Source organism: Hemicordylus capensis, chromosome 4 (genome assembly GCF_027244095.1).
Source record: "Hemicordylus capensis ecotype Gifberg chromosome 4, rHemCap1.1.pri, whole genome shotgun sequence".
Classification (NCBI taxonomy): Eukaryota; Metazoa; Chordata; class Lepidosauria; order Squamata; family Cordylidae; genus Hemicordylus; species Hemicordylus capensis.
Genome location: NC_069660.1, coordinates 266,874,221 through 266,887,719, shown reverse-complemented (window position 1 = coordinate 266,887,719; position 13,499 = coordinate 266,874,221). Strand labels below are relative to the sequence as shown.

The following is a 13,499-nucleotide window of genomic DNA, read 5'->3' as shown; positions in this document are numbered from 1 at the left end:
CTTTCGGCCAGTTGTATCCTGTCCTGTGAAGTCTTCTCAGTTGGCCCTCCCTAGTGTCATAGGGACATAGGACGTAGGAAGCTGCCTTATACCGAGTCAGACCATTGGTCCATCGAGCTCAGTATTGTCTACACAGACTGGCAGCGGCTTCTCCAGGGTTGCAGGCAGGAGTCTCTCTCAGCCCTCTCCCTGCCAGGCCACCCCCATCCCAGGCCCTGGTGTAGTGTGTGGTGCCTGGCCCCATAGGAGGATCTTCTCTGTGGCTACCCTCTTCTTTGGAGCACCCTTCCCCCCCAGATTTGTTCTGCCCCCTCCTTGGTGGCTTTCATGGCCCTTCTCAAGACCTACCTTTTTCACCAGGCTTTTGCCCATTAATTTTTTTAAATAAAAAAATTAAATTATTGCTGCTGCTGCTCACCACCTAGAGTCTTGGAGAAGGCAGTATACAATAAATTTTTAATAATAAATAAATAAATGATGCGACACCATGTTACATGAAGGTAGAGCAGGATGTATACAACCTCTCAAACACTTATTTGCAAAGCTGGGCTTTGAAAGCATGTCTGAAAGCAGTTTATTATTTTGTGGTAGCAATGCCATGTGGCAGGAATGCCATGTTTTCCCACACAGGCAGAGACATAAAGTAAGCTTAGATGGGATCTTTCTTCTTTGAGCTTGTAAATATCTATTCGTCTTTGAGAAATAAGAATCCTCACTAAGCAGAGGAGCTTCTGCATGTTTGAGAATGGGTTCTTTTTGTTCCTTTCTCGGTGCAGCACAAAAGATTAATACCTGTATAGATATGCACATGCTACCAATTGCATGGATTCTCAAGCATTTTAACAAGTGTACCCCTTCTGTTGCAAACCTTCAGCACAGGAACCCTATTGAGTGATTGTACAGAAAAAATGTTAAAATTATGAGATGGGCTACTTCAGTCACAGGCTGACATCCAGACTAAGTTACTCATAAGCAGTCTTATTGAAATGTATAGGACAAATTTACTTGCCCTATTAATTCCAATGGGAGTACTCAGTGCTTATCTTCTGAAACCCGTCAGTCTGGCTGAGAGGTGTGATTTGTTAAGCTTCAACAGGTAGCCAGCCAATTGTGAGCAGAGTAGGAGGACATCTCTGAGGACACATCAGCAATCCTCAGATGGGGAACAAATAGTGCAGCTTCAGCATAGGGAGGTGGGAGGACTCTGAGTATCCCCCTGGGAGCCCATCAAGTACCCCTAGGGCTATCACTGCCCCCTATTGGGATGCCATCTTAATTCTTCAGTCTTGCTGAAGACTCAAGGTGGCATCTACACATGCTCAGATACCATTTCCTCCGTAATGCTGCCCAAAGGCTTCTAGGGACAAGGAACTTCCTGTTCCCAGCAAGATGCAGCCAGGCAAACAGAGCCCGGCTGCTGAATACGAACAGTGCCTCTCAGGGATGGCAGGGGGTGGCAGAGGATCAAGGGGGGCAGATAAGACCTACCTTTCTTCTTTTAAAGTGCCTGTTTGCCCCTTGCCAAAATGATTTGGCTGGGGCAGCTCGAAGTGTTTTGGCACCTCGAAACAGAAGTGCAGAAATGCTTCAAGCAGATCTCTATTAGAGAGTGGACAGAGAGATTATTCTCTCACACACACACAACACTAGAACCAGGGGTCATCCTATGAAACTGAAGGTTGGGAAATTCCGGACCAGCAAAAGGACCAACAAAAGCTTTCACACAGCACATAGTTAATCTGTGGAATTTTCTGCAACAAGATGTGATAGCCACCAGCCTGGATGGCTTTAAAAGGGGCTTAGAAAAATTCATGGAGGGCAGGTTTATCAATGGCTACTAGTCTGGTGGCTATGGGCCACCTCCAGCCTCAGAGCCATGATGCCTCTGAATACCAGTTGCAGGGGAGCAACAGCAAGAGAGAAGGTATGCCCTCGCCTCTTGCCCGTGGGCTTTCCAAAGGCATCTGGTAACTGACTGTATGAAACAGGATGCTGGACTAGATGGACCTCGGGCCTGATCCAGCTGTGCTGTTCTTATAGCAGCGCCCACCTCAGTGATCATAGATGACCTTTTAGCTGTGATCTCACAAGTCATAAGAATAGGCCCTATATGGTCTCCATCTCCTTTAACTCACGGTTTGAATCCTTTACAGAGGTAGTCAGGCCTTCGTTTTCAGCGTCCTGTCTCCAGAACAGAATGGAAATGAGTCTGATACCTGATCTGATTAGAGGTAACTGTCCGGATGTTAGACACGGACGTTAGTAAACATTCCTAATGCCATAGTTGGCATTTGGACACAAACTTAATTATTTTGCTTGTCAAAGAGGGAGTCCAGTAACTGAGCATACTGTATTTAGGTTTGTAGTCTGAGTAAGCCCCACTGATTACAGAAGCCAACATCTAGACTAATGTTGCACTGGTTAAGAGAAATTTTCCATTGCCCAAAGGAGAAGGGGTAACTTTTGGTTGTTCTCTATCCTCTGTGCAGCCTCCTGTGTCTCATGAAAATATTCCCTTAGGGTTCCACAATCTTCAGAGGGACCTTTTCGGAAGGCACTGAGAGCTGCAGAGGGATGGGGCAACTGGCGAAAACTGCTCCCCCCACCTGTATGATGGAAACATTCTGTTAATGCAGCATTAATTTGGATATCAGCCAGTGGAATTCACTTCTGAGTAAACATGCATAGGCTTGCACTGCCAGTCTTATTTCAATATTTATAAAATTCCCTTATTTTGAAATTGGCTGTTCACATTTACTGGCATCTGCCTTCTGTGTGCTATTACAATATACAATTTCTTTCACTTCCTTGCACCCAAGTAACTGAAGAAGGAATTGCACTTTCATTTTTTCAGGAGTTTATTTCATTTGTAAATCTGGCCACATTCTTTTCCTGTGTGATAGTTTTGTGAGATGCATCACCCACAATGTTATGGAAAGCTGAAACTTAGAAATTATAATCACAATCCAATTCACATTAATATTCCATTTATTAGAGGGAGGGAGAGCATGTGAAACAGCCAGCGTGGTGTAGTGGTTAGAGTGCTGGACTACGACCGGGGAGACCCGGGTTCAAATCCCCATTCAGCCATGAAACTAGCTGGGTGACTCTGGGCCAGTCACTTCTCTCTCAGCCTAACCTACTTCACAGGGTTGTTGTGAGGAGAAACTTAAGTATGTAGTACACTGCTCTGGGCTCCTTGGAGGAAGAGCGGGATATAAATGTAATAATAATAATAATAATTTTCTCTCTGTCATGGAAACAATCATGTAATTTGGATTGGACTGTGTCTAGTTACTTTGTTAAGGCTTTTTGTGTTAAATTTGAAGCCTTGACTCCATGTGGCCATCCTAGCTCAATCTGTTTCATTCCAATATTCTAGGCAGAATTCTGAGGAAGAAAAATCTTAACTCCAAAACTTATTTATTTTAAGATATTTATATGTCTCCATTCTTCACAAGTGGCAATGTACTTTATATGCCTCCGTTCTTTTATTCATGGCAACATGCAAAAAATTGGCATCACAGTATAATACAGTAAAGCAGCAGCAGTTTGTAAAATCATTATAATGGCACAGGGATAAAAAATAATCATGAAAACAGAGCAACAACAGTGTGGTTAGGGGAAGGCAAGGTCTCCTGGAATAAAAAGGTCTTCAAATTCAATTTGGAATGAAAGTGGGGGTGGGGAGCAAGTCCAGGATCTCGGGGCTGGGAGTTTCAAAGTTTAATTCTTCCTGAATTGATGAGTAGCATTTGTTTTCTGGAGCACTTTTTTGTTGTTGTTCTCTGGTGATAGGCATTATAGGTGAGATTCTGACATTTGTGGGATTGAGCTGAGAAATCTGTTCTCATATGTTCTATCCTTTCTGCTATCCAGCCTTTTTCTTCATTCGAAAGAGGGAACATCATCCCTTGTTCCTCAGACTACTCATTGCTCTGTCTATAAGGCAACCTAATTTGTGTTTGTAGGTGGATTTTTGAGCTTCTCCCCACCGCCCTCCAAAAATACATGCATACTCCATGTCAAACAGCATACTAGGCTGTTCTAAAGAAGGGGCAAGCAGTAGTCTAGCTTACTTTACAAAATCAGAGATTGTACATATTACTCTCCCCATCCCCCCAGGTAAGTTTATTTTATTTTGTTAATCTGTTCTGAGGAAAGCTGGTCTTGTGGTAGCAAGCATGACTTGTCCCCTTAGTTAAGCAGGGTCCACCCTGGTTACATATGGATGGGAGACTAGAAGTGTGAGCACTGTAAGATAGTCCACTCAGGGGATGGAGCTGCTCTGGGAAGAGCATCTAGGTTCCAGGTTCCCTCTCTGGCATCTCCAGGATAGGGCTGAGAGAGATTCGTGCCTGCAACCTTAGAGAAGCCACTGCCAGTCTGTGAAGACAATACTGAGCTAGATAGACCAATGCTCAGGCTTAGTATATGGAGCTTCCTATGTTCCTATGACTTTAACCCTGTGCATGGTTAGAACACCTGTTGAAGCTCCATCCCCCAGCAGTGTTCCCTCTAACAGGGATTCCCAGATGTTGTTGACTACAACTTCCAGAATCTCTATGCAGAAGCCATTGCAGCTGGGGATTCTGGGAGTTGTCGTCAGCAACTTCTGGGAATCCCTGTTAGAGAGAACACTGTCCCCCAGCAATTTAGCCCAGTTTTTCCGTGCATAATATGAGTACAGCATTTAGCATTCCCACATTCCTAATCATGGAGAGGGTCTCTCCTCGGGTACAGCATTTGTCTCTTCAGACAAATGCTGTGCTTGTTGTGAGCATGGGGTTAGGGGCTACATTGTGCACTGGTGCACGGGTGGGGTTTCAATTGGTGTAACTGTGTGTACTGTACTTCACTTGGTCTGAACACGGCTTCTGTTTTCTCCATTATATATTTCAGATGCTGTTACTGTTTGTTCTTAAAAACCTAAATCCTACTTTTCTATTTAACTTTATTGTATCTCCTGTTTGCAAAAATGAAAAGGACAAAGCTTTGTTCTGACATCTTCCTTGTTCTCTCCTGTTGAGTTTAATATACTTTAGCTATTTTCTTCTTTGCTTCTGGATCCAGTGACTTGTCAATCTGTCTGGGCACAATTGTGTGGACTGAGTAGTCTTTTCACGTGCTTACTTGAGTTCAATTTTGTGATCATTTTAGTGAAAGACAATGCGTGCAGTTTCAGAATCACTCTTGCTGTTTGCTGCCAGTGCCATTGATAATCTGGACACTTTTACTGACTGCTGTTTTGGCATATGTATTTACTATTCTAATGCAAATCTTTCACAAAAGCCTTACTTAGAGGCGAAAAAAAATCAAGATGGCTATATATGCTTCAGATATAGTAGCACTGTCAGTCTCTGAATGGCCATATCTTTGGGATAAGAAGTAGTTGGGTGGAAATGGATTTTTCATAGCACAGCAACTATATAGCAATAGCAATAGCACTTACATTTATATACCACTCTATAGCTGGAGCTCTCTAAGCGGTTTACAATGATTTAGCATATTGCCCCCAACATTCTGGGTACTCATTTTACCGACCTCGGAAGGATGGAAGGCTATCAACCTTGAGCCCCTGGTCAGGATCGAACTTGTAACCTTCTGGTTACAGGGCGGCAGTTTTACCACTGCGCCACCAGGGGCTCTTTTTCTACACCTGGAGTGTGCATCTATTTTCTTACTTGGTTTCAGATTTCATATGAACTAAGATACTACTGTGAAGTTAAATTTGAGAAGAAATTCATGGCCGAGATTCTAGTGGAAATTGTCTGCATATTTTTAACCCTCCCACACTTGTTTAAAAAGATTTATCACTTACCAGATACTAAGGTCAAATAGCCCCTATTTGATAGGTAAATAAAACAATGTGATGTCCTTGACATTGACAGTGGCTTTAGTTTAATGTAATGTGTACTCATATCAAAGGCTATTGTTTATAGTATAGGGATACAACAATGCAGATGGTTTCTGGGATCTGTAATGACCCCCAGGGTTCATTCCTTTGGAAGCTAACAAACCCCTAGTGCCTTACTCATGCACTTTTCTTTCAAATTGTGATATGATTAAGAAAATATTTGTTGGTTGACATGTCCTTATCTTTACTGTATATTCCAACTTTAATGTAAAATAGCTACCATATTGCTAAATAAGAGTCATCCTATTGGGATCATGTATATCCCACCCTACCTCCATACCTTGCGTAGACTGTTTCATTTCCCCTCACTCTTGAAATTGCGATCTAATTGACCCCAGTGCCATTTTAATTTCAAATTTTAAAATTTAAGAAATGGCTGAAAGGTTTGAAGTGCTGTACTTGAATCAGTTGCATTATTGTAGGGTAGGTGATTATGTGGAATATTGAGTAGTACAGTTTAGAGGGAAATTTGAATTGTGTATATTGATACTTCTTTGGCGTGTAGGATTAAATCCAAATTTTTTATGGAAATAGTTGGAATGTGAAAGTAAAGCCTGATTCAGTAATAGAAAATCTATATATGAGAGAGAATGGCAACTCTATTGGTCTGTCCTAGTTGCATATCTTGAATCTAAATTGTTGTCATTAGAATAAACTTTTTTTTAAAATGAAGTATAAAAATAGAATATAGATAGTTGCAATGAAAATAAAATGCACATTTTGTGTTGGAAGTACCTCGGTATAACATACCTTATTTTGATAATTGCAAAGACTTGTGTGAATTTTAAATGTATATAAATGGTTCTGAGATCGCTTCCATTTTAAGTCTTACTTTTTTATTTTAAAGGTGTACATTAGGGATGTGCACGGAACAGGATTTGTGTTCTGTTCTGAGCTTGGAACAGAACACAAATGCCTGGAACATTCCAACGGAATGAGCTCGGAATGTTTCTCGTGTTCCGAGCACCATTTTGGAGTAGGGATGTGCACTGATCATGATTCAACATGTGATTCCGAACACACCTCCAGGCTCTTTTAAAATGGAGAAGAGCAGGTGCATACCTGCTTCTCTGCCTCTTGCTGCCACTTCTTGAATCAGCTATGATTCCCAGCTATTTCCGTGCACTGGTGATGCTCTTCGCCAGCTGATCTTGCGCAATGCCAGCACGCACATGGCTGCCGTGCATGTGCGGTAGTCATGTCCATGCCGGCATCACACGAGGGCAGCTGGGCTAGAGCAGCACTGGCATGGGAAAAGAGCTGGGAGGAGTGCCAGCGATTCAGGAAGTGGCGGTGAGCGGCAGAGGAGCAGGTATGCACCTGCTTTCCTCAGTTTTAAAGGGGTTGGGGATGTGTTACGAATTGCATGTCAAATTGTGATTTGTGCACATCCCTGTTTTGGAGGTGTGTTTTTCCTTTGCTGACTAGTTGATTTGTATGATAACAAGCCAACCAAGAAGCAAAGAGATCACAAGCCAAACAGAAGCCAGTGCCAAAACCAGTCAGCAAGGGAAAAACACTCCTTCAAAATGGCACTTGGAACACTCGAAATGTTCCGACTTGGATCGGGGTCATTCTGTTCTGAGCTTGAAACAGGCTCTTCATTTGAAGGGCGTTCTGTTTCAAGCTTGAAATGGGCTGTTTTGAGTCGGAATATTTCGAGTTCAAAATGTTCTGCACATCCGTCCTGTACATATTTGCTTTAAGTCATTGCACACTAAATGCAATTTTTTCTCCTATGTGATAGCAGTGGGAATGCTTTGAAGTTAAATTTTGTATTAACAATTTTTCATGAACACAGAATTTTTCTATCTGCTTTTTAAAAAAGTACTATGTACATAAGACTCTGAGGAAGCAATGATACTTTAAGAAGTGTACATTTAATGCATATTTTGATTATAGATATGTAAACATCATTTTATGGATCAGGACTTAAAAAAATAATTCTACTTGGCTTTTATGTCACGATTGACTATCTTGTATTCCCACACCTTCTCACATTTACATAATAGATTGAATGTTACACTTTCTGATTCAGTGTCCTGTTTATGGTCACTGATGACTTTTTCCCCCTCCCTTAGGAGCCTAGTCTTGCACAGTGTTTTTTCTACTTGGGCATAATCTTAGTCTAAGAAAATGCAGTGTATGTTCATGTCTTAAAAGGGTGCAAATATTTATTTTGTCATTTCATATTTATGAATTACAGACATGCATTACTCAAAGCAAACATTAATGCTGTCTTCAACATGATGCCCCTTATTTGTACAGGTACTGAAGCCAAAGAGCGATCATCCTCCCAAAAGATTTGGGTGTTTCCTCTCTAGGTGACAAAGACTATTCTCTCCTGGTAGTGCTTTGTGACATCAGGGTAAAACTATTCAAACTGAGGATGAAATTACATGTTACAGGAGTTCAGTTTCCTCCTTCAGTTTTTGTTTAAAGCCAAAATCTGCCTGGTCAGGCTGCAAGTTGAGGGGAGGAAAGGTGGATGGAGAAGAGCTAATTAATTAGCCCTGTTCCTCTGGTTATTTTTTAGTTCAAAATCACCCCCCTCAAGCTACTTTTTTCACACTTTGTTGAGGGTGAGATCCTGTGTCTTCATTCTTCCAAGTAAAAATGTTGCTTGGGAGGGTGATGCCCTCTCTTGCAGGCTGATTTGGCTTTTATTTTTAGTTTTTTAAAAAACGCTCTGTGTAATTTGGCTTAGGCTTCAGGTGACACCAGAAACAGTTTTCTGTGTATCAAGCAGCAGAAGCAACACCTGAGATCTTTGCTCTGGTAGTGCTGTTTTTTTGTTTTGTTTTGGGGTTTTTTGGTCACATTGGCTCCCTGTGTTGTTTCTTCAGCTCCCCTGAGAGTTTCACAGTGAATGTTTTGTACTCCTGTTGGTGCCCATGAGAATTTCCCACTAGAGATCTTCCTTTTGCCATATTGCTTCAAATATGTGCTACTGGCAGTTCATTAATGTCCTTGCAGGGGTCCTGAGGCACAGTTTAGGAAAGAATTTACACAAATAAGCCAAAAAGTCACTTTCACTTACTGGTTTGTGTTATCACTGTTGGTAGGAAGATAGCCAAATAGTCATTTTATAGAGGATTTGCTTGTAGACTTGTGTCCTGGCTTTCTGAATTTGGTATTCTCACATTGACCTCTCTAGCATGATACCATTGATTATGACTAGCTTTCTTAGACACAACTAGAACAGTGTTTCCTCGGGTTAGCAAGACATTCCTTGGTGAGCAGGAGGCCTCCTAAGAGTTCTCCTACCAATGCTGTCATCAGAAGCTAGATGGATCATGGAGATCCTGTACTCTCTCTTTTGCCATATTGCATTGCAGAATTTCTCTTTTCCACTTTGCTAGTTGAATCCAACTCCACCAAGTTATTCTGTAAATAAAGAGATAAATGTAGCATTTGCGACACATGTTGAGATTCTTTTTCCCTTCTAAATAAGATATTTTTGTGGGTCAGTTCTACTGAAAAGGGAGCTCCATAGTGCCTCCTATCCCCAGCTTCCACAGGTGATCCAGAAGAATACCATGGTTGATGGTATCGGATGCCAATGAGAGATCCAAAAGAACTAACAGTCACACTTGCTTTGTCAATTCCCTGGTAAAGAACATCCATCAGGCTGACCAAGGCCATCTCAACCCCATAGCCTGCTCTAAAGCCAGTTTGAAAACTGCCTGGTTAGCCACCACCCTCTCAATCACCTTGCCCAACCATGGGAGATTGGAGACCGGTCTATAACTATTTATCGCTGAGGGATCTAGGGAAGGCTTCTTAAGAAGTGGTCTAATTGTTGCTTCCTTCAAACAAGGAAGCATTCTATCCTTCCTCAGCGATGAGTTAATGATATGAACTAGGCCATTTCCAACAATTTTCCTGCTAGATAGAAGCAGCCAAGTTGGGCAAGGATCCAGAGAACAAGTGGTAGGCCACACCGTCCCAAGCAGCTTGTCCACGTCCTTTGGCATCACAGATTGAAACTGATCCAATCTAATACTGCAAGAGGGATTGCTGGACATCGCCTTAATAGACTCTTCATAAACAGTGGAGTCCAAGTCAGCCCAAATTATTCATTCATTCATTTATTCATTCATTTGATTTCTATACCACCCCTCCAGAAATGGCTCAGGGTGGTTTACATAGCGAAATAATAAATATTTACTGATTATTTTTATCTGTTTAACTGTTTTTATATTGTTTTTACATTTATGTTTTAACTTAAGGGGCAGAACAACAGGGATTCTTTCTCTCCTGGAGACAAGAGCTGATAGGGTATAGCTAACTGTGTGATGTAGGGTGTTTCTAGCTATGACTTGTGAAATTTTTGCTGTACTAATGAAACTGGTTATTTATATAATTATTATACAGGTGGGCACAGTGGGGAAGTAAGAAGTTTCTGGTTTGAATCCACGCTGGTATGTTTCCCAAACTATGGGAAACACCTCTATCAGGCAGCAGCAATATACGAAGATGCTGAAACGCATCAACTCATTGTGCAGGAGATGGCAATGGTAAATCCCTCCTGTATCCTACCAAAGAAAACCACGTGGCCCTGTGGTCGCCAGGAGTCGACATTGACTCAACAGCACAATTTTACCTTAGTTGGATGATTCTTCATGACCGGATGAGACTATTAATGTGAATAAAAGCTCTAGGAATCTATTTCCTGAACTGGAATTCAGTCCCTCCAAATATCTGCCTTTGGGTGAAATTGACACAGTTCATTTGTGAAATGGGGGAAGCCTGCAGCAATTAACTCAAAAAAAGCTTTGCCACATGAATTCAGCTTGTTTTAAAAATCAACTAACACATTCCTAGGCAAATACATGTAGCACATTTAGAGGTATTACATACAGGAGCCCCAAATCAATTATAAAAACAGTTCCTTATGTCAGCCTTTTAATTAGATGATCTGCTCTGATGCATAAGAATTGCTTCCACATAACAAAGTGGGGGACAAGCAGCTACCAGAAGAAAAACTAGACTGCTATAATGCAGCATTTTGTTTTCCAGAACCTGCTATATGAACACTAGTCAATGCAAGGGCTAGTACTGGCTGATACTACCCGCTCTTATGACCTTAATTCTGGGAGTAATGCTTGCTATGGTAAAGTGTGGGGCTGGGAAAGGAAAATAAATACACGGAGAAGAGGAAGAAGGAGGGATGACTGTCACTGAAAATGTACCTTTATGGTGTTGGAGATTAAACTGATCCAATAAACTTGCAACTTAAAATTAGGCATAACATAGTGTTCAGTTGACAGACTGATTAAATTTTACTTCATCACAGGCTGAGATTCAAAGTGTCCTGTGAACAAACAGAATAGGGAATTGCTGGGGTCAAGAAATGTTGCTTAGTTCACCAGCCAAACAAAATATTTTACTTGTCAGATAGTTCATTGAGCTATGTGGGAACTTTACTCATCAGGCCTTTTTTCACTCATCAAGCATCATTTACCACTCATCACAAACTAGTAGACTAGTGGATTTCCTGAGCCCTTGGAATTGTCAGTTCTACACCCACAGCTGCAGCCTCCTGTGTCACATTCTAGAGGGACCTTTGACCCTCAGCAGTAGGTTGTTGGGGTGAGTGGGCTCAAGTGGGAAGAGAAAGCAAGGCTCAGTGTTCCTGTGAATGGTTCATTGAATCTATAGCATTGTTAACTATTGGGAAATGTTTGCTTATCACCATAAGAACAGCCCTGCTGGATCAGGACCAAGGCCCATCTAGTCCAGCATCCTGTTTCACACAGTGGCCCACCAGATGCCGCTGGAAGCCTACAGGCAGGAGCTGAGGGCATGCCCTCTCTCCTGCTAATACTTCCCTGCAACTGGTACTCAGAGGTATCCTGCCTTTGAGGTTGGAGGCGGCCTATAGCCCTCCAACTAGTAGCTGTTGATAGACCTCTCTTCCATGTAGTTATCCAAACCCCTCTTAAAGCCATCCAGGTTGTTGGCTGTCACCACATCTTGTGGTAGAGAATTCCACAAGTTGATTATGTGTTGTGTGAAAAAATACTTCCGTTTATTGGTCCTAAATTTCCTGGCAGTCAATTTCATGGGATGACCCCTGGTTCTAGTGTTATTTGAGAGGGAGAAGAATTTCTCTCTATCCACTTTCTCCATACCATGCATTATTTTATAGACCTCTATCATGTCTCCCCACTGTCATCTTTTTTCTAAACTAAAAAGCCCCAGGTGTTGTAGCCTTGCCTCATAAGGAAGGTGCTCTAGGCCCCTGATCATCTTGGTTGCCCGCTTCTGCACCTTTTCCCAGTTCTACAATGTCTTTTTTTAGATGTGGTGACCAGAATTGTACGTAGTACTCCGAGTGTGGCCGCACAATCGTTTTGTATAAGTGCATTATAATATTATCCATTTTATTATCAATCCTCTTCTTAATGATCCCTAGCATGGAATTGGCCTTTTCCACAGCTGCTGCACATTGAGTCAACACATTCAACGAGCTGGCCACCACGACCCCAAGATCCCTCTCCTGGTCAGTCACCAACAGCTCAGATCCCATCGGCATATACTTGAAGTTGGGGTTTTTTGTCCCAATGTGCATCCCTTTACACTTGCCAACATTGAACCACATTTTTTGTCGCCCACTCCCCCAGTTTGGAGCGACCCTTTTGGAGCTCCTCATAATCAGGTCTGGATTTCTCTACGTAAGAGAGTTTGGTATCATCTGCAAATTTGGCCACCTCACTGCTTACCCCTACTTCTAGATCATTTATGAATAAATTAAAAAGCACCGGTCCCAGTACAGATCCCTGGGAGACCCCACTTCATACTTCCCTCCATTGTGAAAACTCTCCATTTATACCTACCCTCTGTTTCCTGTCCTTCAACCAGTTAGCAATCCGCACATGTACTTGTCCCCTTATCCCATGCCTTCTAAGTTTCCTCAGGAGTCTTTGATGAAGAACCTTGTCGAAAGCTTTTTGGAAGTCCAGGTATACTATGTCAACTGGATCACCTTGATCCACACACTTGTTGACATTCTTAAGGAACTCCAAAAGTTTTGTGAGGCAAGATTTCCCTTTGCAGAAGCCATGCTGGTCCTCTCCCAGCAGGGCCTGTTCTATGTACTTTACAGTTTTGTCCTTGAGGATGCTTTCCATCAATTTGCCTGGAACGGACGTTAAGCTAACTGGCCTGTAATTGCCCGGATCGCCCCTGGATTCCTTTTGGAAAAACAGTGTTACATTTGCTACTTTCCAGTCCTCTGGCACAGACCCTGATTGCAGAGATAAGTTATATATTTTAGCAAGGAGGTTGGCAATTTCACTTTTCAGTTCTTTGAGGATTCCTGGATGGATGCCATCCGGCCCTGGCAATTTGCTAGTTTTCAGTTTTTCCAGACAGTTTAGAACACCTTATTTTGAATTTTTTAAAAAGGGCTCATAGCTTTGGTGTGTCTTCTCATCATGTTGTTTGGGTTGTGAATTTCACTTTCCGCTGTTCTATTGAAACCAGGATTGTTTTCCTAGTTGTCTTTCCTGTACAGCAGGTTTGACCATTTTGTTGTTAAGGTCTTTTTTGTTTAGGGGTTACAAAGCTTGTTCTC

General features: G+C 42.0%; 1 protein-coding gene across 2 annotated transcripts in view; it reads left to right on the top strand.

Annotated features, from left to right (window-relative positions):
- ARFGEF1 (ADP ribosylation factor guanine nucleotide exchange factor 1) overlaps positions 1–13,499 on the top strand; it is a 125,687-nt gene that overhangs the window by 14,606 nt on the left and 97,582 nt on the right. The window lies entirely within an intron of this gene.